Raw genomic sequence first — 21941 nt, 5'->3', positions numbered from 1 at the left:
TTCTGAATTATTTTCTTAAAATCATCTATGTCAGCGCACAACTGCAGGGACAGGAGATAGGATATATTACATAGGTTTGTAGAAGGGCTTTAAAAATTGTGTATTCTTCACACTCATTGGTTGCACACGTTAATGATCCATTTATAACTCTAATAGGCCTCAGCAGAGAAGGAAATCTAGGTTACATGTTGATGCCCATTCCCTTTATTAACACTAAAAATGTACACTTATTTTTTAAATATTTTTTTATTAAGCTTAACATGTGTTATTCTATTGCTTTTTATTATTCATGTTTGTTATGCTAGACTATTTTATTTAATAGTCACTTTATAATATTCCCATGCAGTGTTAAACCCAGTGATCCCAGGTCACCGATCAATATATTGGATACAGCTATCTTTTTAAGTACTGATAAAGCCTAGTCTAATTGCAAAGTAGGAGATGGCCACCTACTGCCATAGTAGGTAATGACACACCTGTTTTTACTGCTGGCCATCCTGCTGCATCTTGTTAGATTTGTCACAGCCTGGAGGCAATTGTGGAGCTGATCGCTCAAAAGTTGTGGGTGTTAGTACTAATGCTCTGGCTGGGGCAATTATCTGTGCTGTTTTACAGATTTGATATATGTCTGTGTTTTTTATATGTATATATATATATATATATATATATATATATATATATATATATATATAAATATGTGTGTGTGTGAGAAGTCTGAGTGCCTAGGGCAGCACAAAACTTACTGTTACGTCACTGGTCCAGCTAATTCACTTCATAAGTGCTACATCTTACAAACACTTTTAAATGCACCCTTTGACTGTCTTGAGATTAGCCACATAAAGCATGTTTGGTAGGCTTGTCCTGGCCTCTTCATTTTGGTCAAATTTTGCATGTTTTATACACCCGTCAAACTTGAGTTGACCACTGCAGTTCTAAACAAACTTCCCAAGCATACTTGTAGGCTCCAGCATCAGCCCCTATATTTCACTCTACATAGTGTTTTTCTATAAACTTAGAATCTACACTGCCCATAAATCTTATATTGGTGATATTCTTGGACTAATGTGAGCACTAAAAGCTTCCTAGACTTTATAAGATAACCCACACTCATCATGCAATGGCCTGCTATAGATACTTATTTATCTTTAACCTGAGAACTTTGTTTGCTCTATCAGGATCATTTTTGAAAAACAAAATTTATGCTTACCTGATAAATTTATTTTTTTCTTGACACGGAGAGTCCACGGATCATCTAATTACTGGGAATATCACTCCTGCCCAGCAGGAGGTGGCAAAGAGCACCCAGCAAAGCTGTTAAATATCACCTCCCTTCCCTCCAACTCCAGTCATTCGAAGGAAGTAACAAGGTGCAGAGATGTCAGAAGTTTATAACAATAAAAACCCTGTCCATAAGAACACAGGGCGGGCCGTAGACTCACCGTGTCAAGAAAGAAATAAATTTATCAGGTAAGTATACATTTTGTTTTCTTTCTAATGACACAGTGAGTCCACGGATCATCTAATTACTATTGTGAATCAATACCCAAGCTAGAGGACACAGATGATAAGTGAGGAACAAGACAGGGAACCTAAACGGAAGGCACCACTGCTTGAAGAACCTTTCTCCCAAAGGATGCCTCAGCCGAGGCAAAAGTATTCAAATTTATAAAAAACTTAGAAAAAGAGTGAAGAGAGGACCAAGTTGCAGCCTTGCAAATCTGATCCACAGAAGCTTCATTTTTGAATGCCCAGAAAGAGGAAACAGCCCTCATAGAATGAGCCGTAACTCTCTCAGGAGGCTGCTGTCCAGCAGTATCATAAGCCAAGCGAATGATACTCTTCAGCCACAAAGAAAGAGAAGTAGCCGTAGCTTTCTGCCCCTTACGTTTTCCAGAGAAAACCCCAAACAGAGCAGAAGACTGACGAAAATCCTTAGTCGCCTGTAAATAGAATTTCAATGCACGCACCACGTCCAGATTGTGCAGCAGATGTTACTTCTGAGAAGAAGGGTTAGGACACAAGGAAGGAATAACAATCTCCTGATTAATGTTCCGATCTGAAACCACTTTAGGGAGAAACCCGAACTTAGTACACAAAACTACCTTATCCAAATAAAAAATAAGGTAAGGAGACTCATAATGTAATGCAGAGAGCTCTGAAACTCTACGAGCAGATGAAATAGCAACCAGAAACAAAACCTTACAAGAAAATAATTTAATATCTAAGGAATGCATAGGCTCAAACGGAGCCTGTTGAAGATCTTTAAGAACTAGATTAAGACTCCAGAGAGGAGTATCCGGTTTAAACACAGGCCTGATTCTGACCAAGGCCTGGCAGAACGACTGCACGTCTGGTACATCCGCCAGGCGTTTATGTAACAAAATAGACAAGGGAGATATTTGACCCTTTAGGGAGCTTGCCGATAAACCCTTCTCCAAGCCCTCTTGGAGAAAAGACAAAATTCTAGGAATCCGAACTCTACTCTAAGAGTAGCCTCTGGATTCACACCAATGCAGATATTTACGCCATATCTTATGGTAAATCTTTCTAGTCACAGGCTTACGAGCCTGAATCATGGTCTCAATGACCGACTCTGAAAATCTACGCTTAGATAAAATCGTATTTAATCTTCAAGCAGTCAGCTTCAGAGAAACTAGATTTAGATGAAGGAAGGGCCCCTGAAGTAGAAGGTCCTTTCCCAATGGAAGACTCCAAGGTGGACGAGATGACATCGCTACCAGGTCTACATACCAGATCCTGCGAGGCCACGCCGGAGCAATGAGAATCACTGACGCCCTCTCTTATTTGATTCGAGCAATAAACCGAAAGGAGAGCGAACAGAGGGAATAAGTATGCTAGACTGAAATTCCAAGGAACCGCCAGAGCATCTATCAGTACCACCTGAGGATCCCTGGACCTTGACCCGTACCTTGGGAGCTTGGCATTCTGACGAGATGCCATGAGATCTAGATCCAGTTGTCCACATTTGAGAATCAAGTTGGAAAACACTTCCTGATGAAGTTCCCATTCCCCCGGGAGAACGGTCTGTCTATTCAGAAAATCCGCTTCCCAATTGTCCACTCCTGGAATGTGAATCGCAGATAGACAGCAGATGGACACCTTTGACATGGCCAAGGAGCTCCGAGTTCCTCCCTAATGATTGATGTAAGCCACTGAGGATATGTTGTCTGATTGAAATCTGATAAACCGGGCTGAAGCTAACTGAGGCCAGGCCAAAAGAGCATTGAAGATTGCTCTCAGCTCTAGAATGTTTATGGGAAGAACAGACTCCTCCAGAGTCCATGTCTCCTGAGCCCTTAGAAGGCCCCAGACTGCTCCCCAACCTAGTAGGTTGGCGTCCGTTGTCACAATCACCCAGGAGGGTCAGCAAAAAAGGGTTCCCTGGGAGAGATGATCCTGAGACAACCACCAAGGAAGAGAAACTCTTGTCATCTGACCCAGATAAATTCGCGGAGATAGATCCGAATAATCCCCGTTCCATTGCCTGAGCATGCATAACTGCAGAGGCCTGAGATGTAAACGAGCAAACGGGATGATGTCCATAGGGGCTACCATCAGATCGATTACTTCCATACATTGAGCCACTGATGGCTGAGGATAGGATTGAAGTGCCAGACAAGCATCAAAAATTTTCAATTTTATGACCTCTGTCAGAAATATCTTCATCAATATGGAATCTATTATGGTTCCCCAGAAGACTACCCGTGTAGATGGAATTAAGGAACTCTTTTCCAGACTCACCTTCCAACCATGAGAGCGCAGGTGTCAGAGTTTTTTCCCTGTTGTGTTTGCCATGTGCTGCTGGCAGCCATTTTACTCACCTCTCTTCCTGACTATGGTGTATTATGGGGGATTCTGCTCAATTCCTGCACTTCCTTTTATGGCCAGACTGGTGTGCATCATCCATGTGAGACAGGATGCAGTCTCAGAATTGTGATGTCATCACTTATTATTTAAAGGGCCTCTGTTCAGTATGCTTTGCCTTTGCGTTGTCTCAGACCTGTTTGTGAGAGTTCCTGTGTATTACCTGGCTGCCTGACATCCTTCCTGGTTCCTGATCCTGGCTTGTTCCTGACTCTGCTGTTTTCCTTGTTCCTAATTCCGGCTCGTCTGACTATTTGCTTTGGCTCCTGACTCGGCTTGTCTGACTACCAGCTCTGGTTTTGATTCCTGGTTTGTTATTTGACTTGTGGACTTTTTATTATTTTTTGCTATTAATAAAGGTGTGATTATTTTTGCACTTCTCGTCTCAGTCTGATTCCTGGCACCCTGACAGCAGGAAGGATAAGAGCATCTCCATGTGGGAGTTTGCCAGATGAAAGACTGTGTCTGAACTAGAATGTCGTCCAGATAAGGTGCCACTGCAATACCCTGTAACCGGAGCACTGCCAACAGAGATCCCAGAACCTTTGAAAAATTCTGGGAGCTGTAGCAAGACCGAAAGAAAGAGCCACAAATTGGAAGTGTTTGTGGAGACAAGTAAATCTCAGAAACTTGTGATGATCTCTGTGATGGGAACATGAAGGTACGCATCCTTTAAATCTACCGTTGTCATAAATTGACCCTCTTGAACTAAAGGAAGAATGGAACGAATAGTTTCCATTTTGAAGGACGGTACTCTGAGAAATTTGTTTAGACTCTTGAGATCCAAGATTGGTCTGAAGGTTACCTCTTTCTTGGGAACCACAAACAGATTGGAGTAAAATCCCAGACCCTGCTCCTGAACTGGAACAGGAACTATCACCCCCATTTTGGATAGATCCTGAACACAACGTAAGAATGCCTCTCTTCTTATCTGGTCGACAGATAATCTTGAGAGAAGAAATCTGCCCCTGGGGGGAAAGGTCTTGAATTCTAGTTTGTATCCCTGGGACACAATATCTATCGCCTGAACATCTCGAACCCTGAGCGAAAAAGGAAAGTCTGCCCCCCACAAGATCCAGTCCCGGACCGTGGGCAGACCCTTCATGCTGACTTTGGATCATTAGCTGGCTTCTTGGATTGCTTTCCCTTATTCCAAGATTGGATGGGTTTCCAGGAAGGCTTGGACTGTTCCTGTTTTGTAGAGGGAGAGGAAAATTACTCTGATGCCCCTTCTGTTTATTTCTTTTATCCTGAGGGAGGAAACGTCCTTTTACTCCTATAATATCAGAAATAATCTCAGCCAAAGCTGGGCCAAACAAGGTCTTACCCTTGTAAGGAATAGCCAAAAGCTTAGACTTAGACGACACATCTGTCGACCAAAATTTTAACCACAAGGCTCTGCGAGTCAGAATAGCAATCCAGTTTCTTATCCATAGGATCCTTAAAAGAACAGCTATCTTCTATGGGAATTGTAGTTCTCTTAAAAATAGGAGAAGGAGAAAAAGGAATACCCGGCTTCTCCTAATCTAAATTCTGTAGCCCGATCTGGTACGGGAAAACATTCTAGCATGGAAGGTACATCATAATACTTTTAGGGTTCAGAACGACAGTAGTGTCAGAGTCGTCCAGAGTAGCCAAAACCTCCTTGAGTAGTAAACGGAGGTGCTCTAGCTTAAACCTGAAGGATACAACTTCAGCATCAGAAGAAGGAATTACACTGTCAGAATCTGAGATCTCACCCTCAGATGCTACCAAAGACACCTTACGCACTGATTCTTTAGACTTCCTCTTGAACTTTCCCTGTAGCATGGGAAAGACAGACAACGCATCAGAAACTGCAGAAGACATGAGGGAAGCAATGTCTTGCAAAAGACCCCAGGCGGAGCTTGAGAGAAAGCGCAGGGCACTGTATTAATGGGTAATAACATTTGGGAAACCTGAGGAGAAATATGCGGCATATTTTTAACATTGTCAGAAGACTCTTGGACAGCATCCGTCTTAGACAATATTGGCTCAAAAAGTCTATACTTAAAATTTAATATTCTCTCAACACATGAGGAACAGAAAGGATTGGTGGTTCAATGTTAGCATTTAAACATAAAGGACATCTGTAATCTATAACAGAGTTACGATTCATCTTTAAAATTATTCAAACTTTAATAAAATTTTATTTAGACAAAACCGTTACTGTTTCTTTAAATTTTAAAACGAAACTGCTTTATTTTTGAAGCAATGCAAAAACGAAATTGATTTATTTATCATGTAATACAATAACGTTAAAAAAACAAAACTAAAACAAAAAAAAAAACTAAAACAGCCTCTACACCTCAGCTTTAGCTCTGCTGAGGTGCTTACCTTGCTTATACAGGGAATATGTGTATGTAAAAACGCCCTACGTGTGAGTAAACAATCGGAGCTGCTACAAATTATACCACAAACGATCAGTTGTTCGTTATGAACAAAAAATGGCAAGCTGCAATGAATCTCTCCTGCTATAAAGGAAGTGAGAAAATAATAAGTGCGCAACAGCTAAAATTACCGCCACACAAGCCCCGCCCATCGTGGGCGTGTCAAATAACATCTGTCCGACATTTAATTAAATTTTCGTTATAAAATAACAGAAATATCACAAACATTGAGCCAAATTCTCCTCCAGTCCCCAGTGCATGCAAACACTGCCTTACATAATCCTCTTAACACTAGGAGAAATGTAATAAACACCCCCCTGCAGGGAAATAATAAAGTGCTACAATTATTTCCTTAATACTGCTTAAGAAAATAAAATTAGCACTTACCTCAATAAAATCTGCCTGGCAGAAAGGCAGCTCACTAGGTTTGAGTGGTCCTTTCCCTCACATGGACCTGTGGAATAATAATAATAATAAGGGCTGCACTTTTATTTAAAGGGCCATAATACCCAAATGTTTAAATACTTGAAAGTGATGCAGTATAGCTAAGGGAGTGAGCTTATGTGCACTCTCATCTTATTTCCCTATTCAGTGTAAGGAAGTTTACTATGAAATCTCATGAGAGTTAAGTGAAATCTCATGAGATCACAGTAAAAGAGTTCATGACCTCAGCACTGTTGATGCCGATTGGCTGCTGTTCATTTCTTCATTTTTTTTTACCTGCAGCTGAGCAGCAGCTGAGTATAACTTTTTACACAGAACTTACTCTGCTGAGCTGAGGAAGTTGTGAGGTAAAATATCTTCTTTTTTTTACATAGAGATGCTCAGGTGATATTTTCCTGTCAACTTTTTACAGTTATACTGCATCAGTTTCAAGTGATTTAGCATATGAGTATTATGTCCCTTTAAATATGAGGGAGGCGCAGTGATAATTATGTCCCTTTGCTTAAAAGCAACCAATGCTCTACTGAAGAGACTGAAATGGACTACAGCTACACCCTGGAGTAAAAACAGCACATACTTGTACTGCAAATAAAATAAAATAAATCTTGATTGAAGAATCTTTTCAGACACCTAACTTTACCACTTCCTTACTCTAACGTAGGCAAAGAGAATGACTGGGGTTGGAGGGAAGGGAAGTGATATTTAACAGCTTTGCTGGGTGCTCTTTGCCGCCTCCTGCTGGGCAGGAGTGATATTCCCAATAGTAATTAGATGATCCGTGGACAACCGTGTCATTAGAAAGAAATATTGATTACAATTGTGAGATGTCAGTTATCTACTACTGTTATGCTTTATAAGTTAATAGATTAAAATAAAGTATGCGTCCCTTATTTATTACTAGATATCTTGACTCTGTCATTGAGGCACAGGTGAGTTAAACGATCAGTTGTTCGTTATGAACAAAAAATGGCAAGCTGCAATGAATCTCTCCTGCTATAAAGGAAGTGAGAAAATAATAAGTGCGCAACAGCTAAAATTACCGCCACACAAGCCCCGCCCATAGTGGGCGTGTCAAATAACATCTGTCCGACATTTAATTAAATTTTCGTTATAAAATAACAGAAATATCACAAACATTGAGCCAAATTCTCCTCCAGTCCCCAGTGCATGCAAACACTGCCTTACATAATCCTCTTAACACTAGGAGAAATGTAATAAACACCCCCCTGCAGGGAAATAATAAAGTGCTACAATTATTTCCTTAATACTGCTTAAGAAAATAAAATTAGCACTTACCTCAATAAAATCTGCCTGGCAGAAAGGCAGCTCACTAGGTTTGAGTGGTCCTTTCCCTCACATGGACCTGTGGAATAATAATAATAATAAGGGCTGCACTTTTATTTAAAGGGCCATAATACCCAAATGTTTAAATACTTGAAAGTGATGCAGTATAGCTAAGGGAGTGAGCTTATGTGCACTCTCATCTTATTTCCCTATTCAGTGTAAGGAAGTTTACTATGAAATCTCATGAGAGTTAAGTGAAATCTCATGAGATCACAGTAAAAGAGTTCATGACCTCAGCACTGTTGATGCCGATTGGCTGCTGTTCATTTCTTCATTTTTTTTACCTGCAGCTGAGCAGCAGCTGAGTATAACTTTTTACACAGAACTTACTCTGCTGAGCTGAGGAAGTTGTGAGGTAAAATATCTTCTTTTTTTACATAGAGATGCTCAGGTGATATTTTCCTGTCAACTTTTTACAGTTATACTGCATCAGTTTCAAGTGATTTAGCATATGAGTATTATGTCCCTTTAAATATGAGGGAGGCGCAGTGATAATTATGTCCCTTTGCTTAAAAGCAACCAATGCTCTACTGAAGAGACTGAAATGGACTACAGCTACACCCTGGAGTAAAAACAGCACATACTTGTACTGCAAATAAAATAAAAAAAATCTTGATGGAAGAATCTTTTCAGACACCTAACTTTACCACTTCCTTACTCTAACGTAGGCAAAGAGAATGACTGGGGTTGGAGGGAAGGGAGGTGATATTTAACAGCTTTGCTGGGTGCTCTTTGCCGCCTCCTGCTGGGCAGGAGTGATATTCCCAATAGTAATTAGATGATCCGTGGACAACCGTGTCATTAGAAAGAAATATTGATTACAATTGTGAGATGTCAGTTATCTACTACTGTTATGCTTTATAAGTTAATAGATTAAAATAAAGTATGCGTCCCTTATTTATTACTAGATATCTTGACTCTGTCATTGAGGCACAGGTGAGTTAAACGATCAGTTGTTCGTTATGAACAAAAAATGGCAAGCTGCAATGAATCTCTCCTGCTATAAAGGAAGTGAGAAAATAATAAGTGCGCAACAGCTAAAATTACCGCCACACAAGCCCCGCCCATAGTGGGCGTGTCAAATAACATCTGTCCGACATTTAATTAAATTTTCGTTATAAAATAACAGAAATATCACAAACATTGAGCCAAATTCTCCTCCAGTCCCCAGTGCATGCAAACACTGCCTTACATAATCCTCTTAACACTAGGAGAAATGTAATAAACACCCCCCTGCAGGGAAATAATAAAGTGCTACAATTATTTCCTTAATACTGCTTAAGAAAAACATAATTTATGCTTACCTGATAAATTCCTTTCTTCTGTTGTGTGATCAGTCCACGGGTCATCATTACTTCTGGGATATAACTCCTCCCCAACAGGAAATGCAAGAGGATTCACCCAGCAGAGCTGCATATAGCTCCTCCCCTCTACGTCAGTCCCAGTCATTCGACCAAGAATCAACGAGAAAGGAGTAACCAAGGGTGAAGTGGTGACTGGAGTATAATTTAAAAGATATTTACCTGCCTTAAAACAGGGCGGGCCGTGGACTGATCACACAACAGAAGAAAGGAATTTATCAGGTAAGCATAAATTATGTTTTCTTCTGTTATGTGTGATCAGTCCACGGGTCATCATTACTTCTGGGATACCAATACCAAAGCAAAAGTACACGGATGACGGGAGGGATAGGCAGGCTCATTATATAGAAGGAACCACTGCCTGAAGAACCTTTCTCCCAAAAATAGCCTCCGAAGAAGCAAAAGTGTCAAATTTGTAAAATTTGGAAAAAGTATGAAGCGAAGACCAAGTTGCAGCCTTGCAAATCTGTTCAACAGAGGCCTCATTCTTAAAGGCCCAAGTGGAAGCCACAGCTCTAGTGGAGTGAGCTGTAATTCTTTCAGGAGGCTGCTGACCAGCAGTCTCATAGGCTAAACGTATTATGCTACGAAGCCAAAAAGAGAGAGAGGTAGCAGAAGCTTTTTGACCTCTCCTCTGTCCAGAATAAACGACAAACAGGGAAGAAGTTTGGCGAAAATCTTTAGTTGCCTGCAAGTAGAACTTGAGGGCACGAACTACATCCAGATTGTGTAGAAGACGTTCCTTCTTTGAAGAAGGATTTGGACACAAGGATGGAACAACAATCTCTTGATTGATATTCCTGTTAGTGACCACCTTAGGTAAGAACCCAGGTTTAGTACGCAGAACTACCTTGTCTGAGTGAAAAATCAGATAAGGAGAATCACAATGTAAGGCTGATAACTCAGAGACTCTTCGAGCCGAGGAAATAGCCATTAAAAACAGAACTTTCCAAGATAACAATTTTATATCAATGGAATGAAGGGGTTCAAATGGAACACCCTGTAAAACGTTAAGAACTAAGTTTAAACTCCATGGCGGAGCAACAGCTTTAAACACAGGCTTGATCCTAGCTAAAGCCTGACAAAAAGCCTGGACGTCTGGATTTTCTGACAGACGCCTGTGTAACAAGATGGACAGAGCTGAAATCTGTCCCTTTAATGAACTAGCTGATAAACCCTTTTCTAACCCTTCTTGTAGAAAGGACAATATCCTAGAGATCCTAACCTTACTCCATGAGTAATGTTTGGATTCGCACCAGTATAGGTATTTACGCCATATTTTATGGTAAATCTTTCTGGTAACAGGCTTCCTAGCCTGTATCAGGGTATCAATAACCGACTCAGAAAAACCACGTTTTGATAAAATCAAACGTTCAATTTCCAAGCAGTCAGCTTCAGAGAAGTTAGATTTTGATGTTTGAATGGACCCTGTATCAGAAGGTCCTGTCTTAGAGGTAGAGACCAAGGCGGACAGGATGACATGTCCACTAGATCTGCATACCAAGTCCTGCGTGGCCATGCAGGCGCTATTAGAATCACTGATGCTCTCTCCTGCTTGATTTTGGCAATCAATCGAGGAAGCAGCGGAAAGGGTGGAAACACATAAGCCATCCCGAAGTTCCAAGGTGCTGTCAAAGCATCTATCAGAACCGCTCCCGGATCCCTGGATCTGGACCCGTAGCGAGGAAGTTTGGCGTTCTGGCGAGACGCCATGAGATCTATCTCTGGTTTGCCCCAACGTCGAAGTATTTGGGCAAAGACCTCCGGATGAAGTTCCCACTCCCCCGGATGAAAAGTCTGGCGACTCAAGAAATCCGCCTCCCAGTTCTCCACTCCCGGGATGTGGATTGCTGACAGGTGGCAAGAGTGAGACTCTGCCCAGCGAATTATCTTTGATACTTCCACCATTGCTAGGGAGCTTCTTGTCCCTCCCTGATGGTTGATGTAAGCTACAGTCGTGATGTTGTCCGACTGAAACCTGATGAACCCCCGAGTTGTTAATTGGGGCCAAGCTAGAAGGGCATTGAGAACTGCTCTCAATTCCAGAATGTTTATTGGAAGGAGACTCTCCTCCTGATTCCATAGTCCCTGAGCCTTCAGAGAATTCCAGACAGCGCCCCAACCTAGTAGGCTGGCGTCTGTTGTTACAATTGTCCAGTCTGGCCTGCTGAATGGCATCCCCCTGGACAGGTGTGGCCGATGAAGCCACCATAGAAGAGAATTTCTGGTCTCTTGATTCAGATTCAGAGTAGGGGACAAATCTGAGTAATCCCCATTCCACTGACTTAGCATGCATAATTGCAGAGGTCTGAGGTGTAGGCGTGCAAAAGGTACTATGTCCATTGCCGCTACCATTAAGCCGATCACCTCCATGCATTGAGCTACTGACGGGTGTTGAATGGAATGAAGGACACGGCATGCATTTTGAAGCTTTGTTAACCTGTCCTCTGTCAGGTAAATCTTCATTTCTACAGAATCTATAAGAGTCCCCAAGAATGGAACTCTTGTGAGAGGAAAAAGAGAACTCTTCTTTTCGTTCACTTTCCATCCATGCGACCTTAGAAATGCCAGAACTAACTCTGTATGAGACTTGGCAGTTTGAAAGCTTGAAGCTTGTATTAGAATGTCGTCTAGGTATGGAGCTACCGAAATCCCTCGCGGTCTTAGTACCGCCAGAAGGGCACCCAGAACCTTTGTGAAGATTCTTGGAGCCGTAGCCAATCCGAATGGAAGAGCTACAAACTGGTAGTGCCTGTCTAAGAAGGCAAACCTTAGATACCGGTGATGATCTTTGTGGATCGGTATGTGAAGGTAAGCATCCTTTAAATCCACTGTGGTCATGTACTGACCCTCTTGGATCATGGGTAAGATTGTCCGAATAGTTTCCATTTTGAACGATGGAACTCTTAGGAATTTGTTTAGAATCTTTAAATCTAAGATTGGCCTGAAAGTTCCCTCTTTTTTGGGAACCACAAACAGGTTTGAGTAGAACCCTTGTCCTTGTTCCGACCGCGGAACCGGATGGATCACTCCCATTATTAACAGATCTTGTACGCAGCGTAGAAACGCTTCTTTCTTTATCTGGTTTGTTGACAACCTTGACAGATGAAATCTCCCTCTTGGGGGAGATAATTTGAAGTCTAGAAGGTATCCCTGAGATATGATCTCTAGTGCCCAGGGATCCTGAACATCTCTTGCCCAGGCCTGGGCGAAGAGAGAGAGTCTGCCCCCCACTAGATCCGGTCCCGGATCGGGGGCTCTCGGTTCATGCTGTCTTTGGGGCAGCAGCAGGTTTCCTGGCCTGCTTGCTCTTGTTCCAGGACTGGTTAGGCTTCCAGCCTTGCCTGTAACGAGCAACAGCTCCTTCCTGTTTTGGTGCAGTAGAGGTTGATGCTGCTCCTGTTTTGAAGTTCCGAAAGGGACGAAAATTAGACTGTCTAGCCTTAGCTTTGGCTTTGTCTTGAGGTAGGGCGTGGCCCTTACCTCCTGTAATGTCAGCGATAATCTCTTTCAAACCGGGCCCAAATAAAGACTGCCCCTTGAAAGGTATATTAAGTAATTTGGACTTAGAAGTAACATCAGCTGACCAGGATTTTAGCCACAGCGCCCTACGTGCCTGTATGGCGAATCCTGAGTTCTTAGCCGTAAGTTTGGTTAAATGTACTACGGCCTCCGAAATGAAGGAATTAGCTAGTTTAAGGACTCTAAGCCTGTCCGTAATGTCGTCTAGCGTAGATGAACTAAGGTTCTCTTCAAGCGACTCAATCCAAAATGCTGCCGCAGCCGTAATCGGCGCGATACATGCAAGGGGTTGTAATATAAAACCTTGTTGAACAAACATTTTCTTAAGGTAACCCTCTAATTTTTTATCCATTGGATCTGAGAAAGCACAGCTATCCTCCACCGGGATAGTGGTACGCTTAGCTAAAGTAGAAACTGCTCCCTCCACCTTGGGGACCGTTTGCCATAAGTCCCGAGTGGTGGCGTCTATTGGAAACATCTTTCTAAATATTGGAGGGGGTGAGAACGGCACACCGGGTCTATCCCACTCCTTAGTAACAATTTCAGTTAGTCTCTTAGGTATAGGAAAAACGTCAGTACTCGCCGGTACCGCAAAGTATTTATCCAACCTACACAGTTTCTCTGGTATTGCAATAGTGTTACAATCGTTGAGAGCTGCTAAGACCTCCCCTAGTAATACACGGAGGTTCTCCAATTTAAATTTAAAATTTGAAATATCTGAGTCCAATCTGTTTGGATCAGAACCGTCACCCACAGAATGAAGCTCTCCGTCCTCATGCTCTGCGAGCTGTGACGCAGTATCAGACATGGCCCTAGCATTGTCAGCGCACTCTGTTCTCACCCCAGAGTGATCACGCTTGCCTCTTAGTTCTGGTAATTTAGACAAAACTTCAGTCATAACAGTAGCCATATCTTGTAATGTTATCTGTAATGGCCGCCCAGATGTACTAGGCGCCAAAATATCACGCACCTCCCGGGCGGGAGATGCAGGTACTGCCGCGTGAGGCGAGTTAGTCGGCATAACTCTCCCCTCGCTGTTTGGTGAAATTTGTTCACATTGTACAGATTGACTTTTATTTAAAGTAGCATCAATACAGTTAGTACATAAATTTCTATTGGGCTCCACCTTGGCATTGGAACAAATGACACAGATATCTTCCTCTGAGTCAGACATGTTTAACACACTAGCAAAAAACTTACAACTTGGTTATAATCTTTTTTAGCAAAAAACGTACTGTGCCTCAAAGAGGTACTAACGATTAAATGACAGTTGAAATAATGAACTGAAACACAGTTATCGCATCAAACTTTAAAATAACAAAACTTTTAGCAAAGGTTTGTTCCCATTAGTAAAATAACAATAATAAAATTTGACATAAAATATACAAAGCAACGTTTTTATTCACAGTCACTATAAGAATTCTCACAGCTCTGCTGAGAGAATTTACCTCCCTTCAAAGAAGTTTGAAGACCCCTGAGATCTATCAGAGATGAACCGGATCATGCAGGAAATATAAAAGTAACTGACTGGTATTTTTTGATGCGTAGCAAAGAGCGCCAAAAACGGCCCCTCCCTCTCCCACACAGCAGTGAAGAGAAACGAAACTGTCACAATTAAAGCAAAAAAACTGCCAAGTGGAAAATAATGCCCAAATATTTATTCACACAGTCCCTCAGCAATGTAAACGATTCTACATTCCAGCAAAAACGTTTAACATGATAAATAGTTATTAAAAAGGATTAGTGACCTTTAACAGAGTAGTTCCGGTGAAATACCATCCCCAGAATACTGAAGTGTATACATACATGTCATTTTAACGGTATGGCAGGATTTTCTCATCAATTCCATTCAGAAAATAAAAACTGCTACATACCTCAATGCAGATTCATCTGCCCGCTGTCCCCTGATCTGAAGCCTTTACCTCCCTCAGATGGCCGAGAACAGCAATATGATCTTAACTACTCCGGTTAAAATCATAGTAAAAAACTCTGACAGATTCTTCCTCAAACTCTGCCAGAGAAGTAATAACACGCTCCGGTGCTATTTTAAAATAACAAACTTTTGATTGAAGTCATAAAAACTAAGTATAATCACCATAGTCCTCTCACACATCCTATCTAGTCGTTGGGTGCAAGAGAATGACTGGGACTGACGTAGAGGGGAGGAGCTATATGCAGCTCTGCTGGGTGAATCCTCTTGCATTTCCTGTTGGGGAGGAGTTATATCCCAGAAGTAATGATGACCCGTGGACTGATCACACATAACAGAAGAAATAAAATTAGCACTTACCTCAATAAAATCTGCCTGGCAGAAAGGCAACTCACTAGGTTTGAGTGGTCCTTTCCCTCACATGGACCTGTGGAATAATAATAATAATAATAAGGGCTGCACTTTTATTTAAAGGGCCATAATACCCAAATGTTTAAATACTTGAAAGTGATGCAGTATAGCTAAGGGAGTGAGCTTATGTGCACTCTCATCTTATTTCCCTATTCAGTGTAAGGAAGTTTACTATGAAATCTCATGAGAGTTAAGTGAAATCTCATGAGATCACAGTAAAAGAGTTCATGACCTCAGCACTGTTGATGCCGATTGGCTGCTGTTCATTTCTTCATTTTTTTTACCTGCAGCTGAGCAGCAGCTGAGTATAACTTTTTACACAGAACTTACTCTGCTGAGCTGAGGAAGTTGTGAGGTAAAATATCTTCTTTTTTTACATAGAGATGCTCAGGTGATATTTTCCTGTCAACTTTTTACAGTTATACTGCATCAGTTTCAAGTGATTTAGCATATGAGTATTATGTCCCTTTAAATATGAGGGAGGCGCAGTGATAATTATGTCCCTTTGCTTAAAAGCAACCAATGCTCTACTGAAGAGACTGAAATGGACTACAGCTACACCCTGGAGTAAAAACAGCACATACTTGTACTGCAAATAAAATAAAAAAAATCTTGATGGAAGAATCTTTTCAGACACCTAACTTTACCACTTCCTTACTCTAACGTAGGCAAAGAGAATGACTGGGGTTGGAGGGAAGGGAGGTGATATTTAACAGCTTTGCTGGGTGCTCTTTGCCGCCTCCTGCTGGGCAGGAGTGATATTCCCAATAGTAATTAGATGATCCGTGGACAACCGTGTCATTAGAAAGAAATATTGATTACAATTGTGAGATGTCAGTTATCTACTACTGTTATGCTTTATAAGTTAATAGATTAAAATAAAGTATGCGTCCCTTATTTATTACTAGATATCTTGACTCTGTCATTGAGGCACAGGTGAGTTAAAAGGGAAGAGAAGGAAGAAAGTGTGACGGAAAACAGAATTTATGTTTACCTGATAAATTACTTTCTCCAACGGTGTGTCCGGTCCACGGCGTCATCCTTACTTGTGGGATATTCTCTTCCCCAACAGGAAATGGCAAAGAGCCCAGCAAAGCTGGTCACATGATCCCTCCTAGGCTCCGCCTACCCCAGTCATTCGACCGACGTTAAGGAGGAATATTTGCATAGGAGAAACCATATGATACCGTGGTGACTGTAGTTAAAGAAAATAAATTATCAGACCTGATTAAAAAACCAGGGCGGGCCGTGGACCGGACACACCGTTGGAGAAAGTAATTTATCAGGTAAACATAAATTCTGTTTTCTCCAACATAGGTGTGTCCGGTCCACGGCGTCATCCTTACTTGTGGGAACCAATACCAAAGCTTTAGGACACGGATGATGGGAGGGAGCAAATCAGGTCACCTAGATGGAAGGCACCACGGCTTGCAAAACCTTTCTCCCAAAAATAGCCTCAGAAGAAGCAAAAGTATCAAACTTGTAAAATTTGGTAAAAGTGTGCAGTGAAGACCAAGTCGCTGCCCTACATATCTGATCAACAGAAGCCTCGTTCTTGAAGGCCCATGTGGAAGCCACAGCCCTAGTGGAATGAGCTGTGATTCTTTCGGGAGGCTGCCGTCCGGCAGTCTCGTAAGCCAATCTGATGATGCTTTTAATCCAAAAAGAGAGAGAGGTAGAAGTTGCTTTTTGACCTCTCCTTTTACCGGAATAAACAACAAACAAGGAAGATGTTTGTCTAAAATCCTTTGTAGCGTCTAAATAGAATTTTAGAGCGCGAACAACATCCAAATTGTGCAACAAACGTTCCTTCTTTGAAACTGGTTTCGGGCACAGAGAAGGTACGATAATCTCCTGGTTAATGTTTTTGTTAGAAACAACTTTTGGAAGAAAACAGAATTTATGTTTACCTGATAAATTTCTTTCTCCAACGGTGTGTCCGGTCCACGGCGTCATCCTTACTTGTGGGATATTCTCTTCCCCAACAGGAAATGGCAAAGAGCCCAGCAAAGCTGGTCACATGATCCCTCCTAGGCTCCGCCTACCCCAGTCATTCGACCGACGTTAAGGAGGAATATTTGCATAGGAGAAACCATATGGTACCGTGGTGACTGTAGTTAAAGAAAATAAAATATCAGACCTGATTAAAAAAACCAGGGCGGGCCGTGGACCGGACACACCGTTGGAGAAAGAAATTTATCAGGTAAACATAAATTCTGTTTTCTCCAACATAGGTGTGTCCGGTCCACGGCGTCATCCTTACTTGTGGGAACCAATACCAAAGCTTTAGGACACGGATGAAGGGAGGGAGCAAATCAGGTCACCTAAATGGAAGGCACCACGGCTTGCAAAACCTTTCTCCCAAAAATAGCCTCAGAAGAAGCAAAAGTATCAAACTTGTAAAATTTGGTAAAAGTGTGCAGTGAAGACCAAGTCGCTGCCCTACATATCTGATCAACAGAAGCCTCGTTCTTGAAGGCCCATGTGGAAGCCACAGCCCTAGTGGAATGAGCTGTGATTCTTTCGGGAGGCTGCCGTCCGGCAGTCTCGTAAGCCAATCTGATGATGCTTTTAATCCAAAAAGAGAGAGAGGTAGAAGTTGCTTTTTGACCTCTCCTTTTACCTGAATAAACAACAAACAAGGAAGATGTTTGTCTAAAATCCTTTGTAGCATCTAAATAGAATTTTAGAGCGCGAACAACATCCAAATTGTGCAACAAACGTTCCTTCTTTGAAACTGGTTTTGGACACAGAGAAGGTACGATAATCTCCTGGTTAATGTTTTTGTTAGAAACAACTTTTGGAAGAAAACCAGGTTTAGTACGTAAAACCACCTTATCTGCATGGAACACCAGATAAGGAGGAGAACACTGCAGAGCAGATAATTCTGAGACTCTTCTAGCAGAAGAAATCGCAACTAAAAACAAAACTTTCCAAGATAATAACTTAATATCAACGGAATGTAAGGGTTCAAACGGAACCCCCTGAAGACCTGAAAGAACTAAATTGAGACTCCAAGGAGGAGTCAAAGGTTTGTAAACAGGCTTGATTCTAACCAGAGCCTGAACAAAGGCTTGAACATCTGGCACAGCTGCCAGCTTTTTGTGAAGTAATACCGACAAGGCAGAAATCTGTCCCTTCAGGGAACTTGCAGATAATCCTTTTTCCAATCCTTCTTGAAGGAAGGATAGAATCCTAGGAATCTTAACCTTGTCCCAAGGGAATCCTTTAGATTCACACCAACAGATATATTTTTTCCAAATTTTGTGGTAAATCTTTCTAGTCACAGGCTTTCTGGCCTGAACAAGAGTATCGATAACAGAATCTGAGAATCCTCGCTTCGATAAAATCAAGCGTTCAATCTCCAAGCAGTCAGCTGGAGTGAAACCAGATTCGGATGTTCGAACGGACCCTGAACAAGAAGGTCTCGTCTCAAAGGTAGCTTCCAAGGTGGAGCCGATGACATATTCACCAGATCTGCATACCAAGTCCTGCGTGGCCACGCAGGAGCTATCAAGATCACCGACACCCTCTCCTGCTTGATCCTGGCTATCAGCCTGGGGATGAGAGGAAATGGCGGGAACACATAAGCTAGTTTGAAGGTCCAAGGTGCTACTAGTGCATCCACTAGAGCCGCCTTGGGATCCCTGGATCTGGCCCCGTAGCAAGGAACTTTGAAGTTCTGACGAGAGGCCATCAGATCCATGTCTGGAATGCCCCACAGGTGAGTGACTAAAAAACTCTAAGCCATCTCCGTGGAGATGTTGCCTGTACAACGGCAAAGAGAATGACTGGGGTAGGCGGAGCCTAGGAGGGATCATGTGACCAGCTTTGCTGGGCTCTTTGCCATTTCCTGTTGGGGAAGAGAATATCCCACAAGTAAGGATGACGCCGTGGACCGGACACACCTATGTTGGAGAAAACCAGGTTTAGTACGTAAAACCACCTTATCTGCATGGAACACCAGATAAGGAGGAGAATACTGCAGAGCAGATAATTCTGAAACTCTTCTAGCAGAAGAAATTGCAACCAAAAACAAAACTTTCCAAGATAATAACTTAATATCAACGGAATGTAAGGGTTCAAACGGAACCCCCTGAAGAACTGAAAGAACTAAGTTGAGACTCCAAGGAGGAGTCAAAGGTTTGTAAACAGGCTTGATTCTAACCAGAGCCTGAACAAAGGCTTGAACATCTGGCACAGCTGCCAGCTTTTTGTGAAGTAACACAGACAAGGCAGAAATCTGTCCCTTCAGGGAACTTGCAGATAATCCTTTTTCCAATCCTTCTTGAAGGAAGGATAGAATCTTAGGAATCTTAACCTTGTCCCAAGGGAATCCTTTAGATTCACACCAACAGATATATTTTTTCCAAATTTTGTGGTAAATCTTTCTAGTTACAGGCTTTCTGGCCTGAACAAGAGTATCGATAACAGAATCTGAGAACCCTCGCTTCGATAAGATCAAGCGTTCAATCTCCAAGCAGTCAGCTGGAGTGAGACCAGATTCGGATGTTCGAACGGACCTTGAACAAGAAGGTCTCGTCTCAAAGGTAGCTTCCATGGTGGAGCCGATGACATATTCACCAGATCTGCATACCAAGTCCTGCGTGGCCACGCAGGAGCTATCAAGATCACCGACGCCCTCTCCTGATTGATCCTGGCTACCAGCCTGGGGATGAGAGGAAACGGCGGGAATACATAAGCTAGTTTGAAGGTCCAAGGTGCTACTAGTGCATCCACTAGAGCCGCCTTGGGATCCCTGGATCTGGACCCGTAGCAAGGAACTTTGAAGTTCTGACGAGAGGCCATCAGATCCATGTCTGGAATGCCCCACAGTTGAGTGATTTGGACAAAGATTTCCGGATGGAGTTCCCACTCCCCCGGATGCAATGTCTGACGACTCAGAAAATCCGCTTCCCAATTTTCCACTCCTGGGATGTGGATTGCAGACAGGTGGCAGGAGTGAGACTCCGCCCATTGAATGATTTTGGTCACTTCTTCCATCGCCAGGGAACTCCTTGTTCCCCCCTTATGGTTGATGTACGCAACAGTTGTCATGTTGTCTGATTGAAACCGTATGAACTTGGCCCTCGCTAGCTGAGGCCAAGCCTTGAGAGCATTGAATATCGCTCTCAGTTCCAGAATATTTATCGGTAGAAGAGATTCTTCCCGAGACCAAAGACCCTGAGCTTTCAGGGATCCCCAGACCGCGCCCCAGCCCATCAGACTGGCGTCGGTCGTGACAATGACCCACTCTGGTCTGCGGAAGGTCATCCCTTGTGACAGGTTGTCCAGGGACAGCCACCAACGGAGTGAGTCTCTGGTCCTCTGATTTACTTGTATCCTCGGAGACAAGTCTGTATAGTCCCCATTCCACTGACTGAGCATGCACAGTTGTAATGGTCTTAGATGAATGCGCGCAAAAGGAACTATGTCCATTGCCGCTACCATCAAACCTATCACTTCCATGCACTGCGCTATGGAAGGAAGAGGAACGGAATGAAGTATCCGACAAGAGTCTAGAAGTCTTGTTTTTCTGGCCTCTGTCAGAAAAATCCTCATTTCTAAGGAGTCTATTATTGTTCCCAAGAAGGGAACCCTTGTCGACGGAGATAGAGAACTCTTTTCCACGTTCACTTTCCATCCGTGAGATCTGAGAAAGGCCAGGACGATGTCCGTGTGAGCCTTTGCTTGAGGAAGGGACGACGCTTGAATCAGAATGTCGTCCAAGTAAGGTACTACAGCAATGCCCCTTGGTCTTAGCACAGCTAGAAGGGACCCTAGTACCTTTGTGAAAATCCTTGGAGCAGTGGCGAATCCGAAAGGAAGCGCCACGAACTGGTAATGCTTGTCCAGGAATGCGAACCTTAGGAACCGATGATGTTCCTTGTGGATAGGAATATGTAGATACGCATCCTTTAAATCCACCGTGGTCATGAATTGACCTTCCTGGATGGAAGGAAGAATTGTTCGAATGGTTTCCATCTTGAACGATGGAACCTTGAGAAACTTGTTTAAGATCTTGAGATCTAAGATTGGTCTGAACGTTCCCTCTTTTTTGGGAACTATGAACAGATTGGAGTAGAACCCCATCCCTTGTTCTCCTAATGGAACAGGATGAATCACTCCCATTGTTAACAGGTCTTCTACACAATGTAAGAATGCCTGTCTTTTTATGTGGTCTGAAGACAACTGAGACCTGTGGAACCTCCCCCTTGGGGGAAGCCCCTTGAATTCCAGAAGATAACCTTGGGAGACTATTTCTAGTGTCCAAGGATCCAGAACATCTCTTGCCCAAGCCTGAGCGAAGAGAGAGAGTCTGCCCCCCACCAGATCCGGTCCCGGATCGGGGGCCAACATTTCATGCTGTCTTGGTAGCAGTGGCAGGTTTCTTGGCCTGCTTTCCCTTGTTCCAGCCTTGCATTGGTCTCCAAGCTTGCTTGGCTTGAGAAGTATTACCCTCTTGCTTAGAGGACGTAGCACTTTGGGCTGGTCCGTTTCTACGAAAGGGACGAAAATTAGGTTTATTTTTGGCCTTGAAAGGCCGATCCTGAGGAAGGGCATGGCCCTTACCCCCAGTGATATCAGAGATAATCTCTTTCAAGTCAGGGCCAAACAGCGTTTTCCCCTTGAAAG

At 42.7% G+C, this 21941-nt stretch overlaps 1 protein-coding gene across 1 annotated transcript in view; it reads right to left on the bottom strand.

Annotated features, from left to right (window-relative positions):
* CCDC62 (coiled-coil domain containing 62) overlaps positions 1-21941 on the bottom strand; it is a gene marked incomplete at its 5' end in the record, with an annotated part of 328381 nt that overhangs the window by 60833 nt on the left and 245607 nt on the right. The window lies entirely within an intron of this gene.

This window comes from Bombina bombina, chromosome 2, assembly GCF_027579735.1.
Source record: "Bombina bombina isolate aBomBom1 chromosome 2, aBomBom1.pri, whole genome shotgun sequence".
Taxonomy (NCBI): domain Eukaryota; kingdom Metazoa; phylum Chordata; class Amphibia; order Anura; family Bombinatoridae; genus Bombina; species Bombina bombina.
This window is presented reverse-complemented; position numbering and strand designations above follow the sequence as displayed.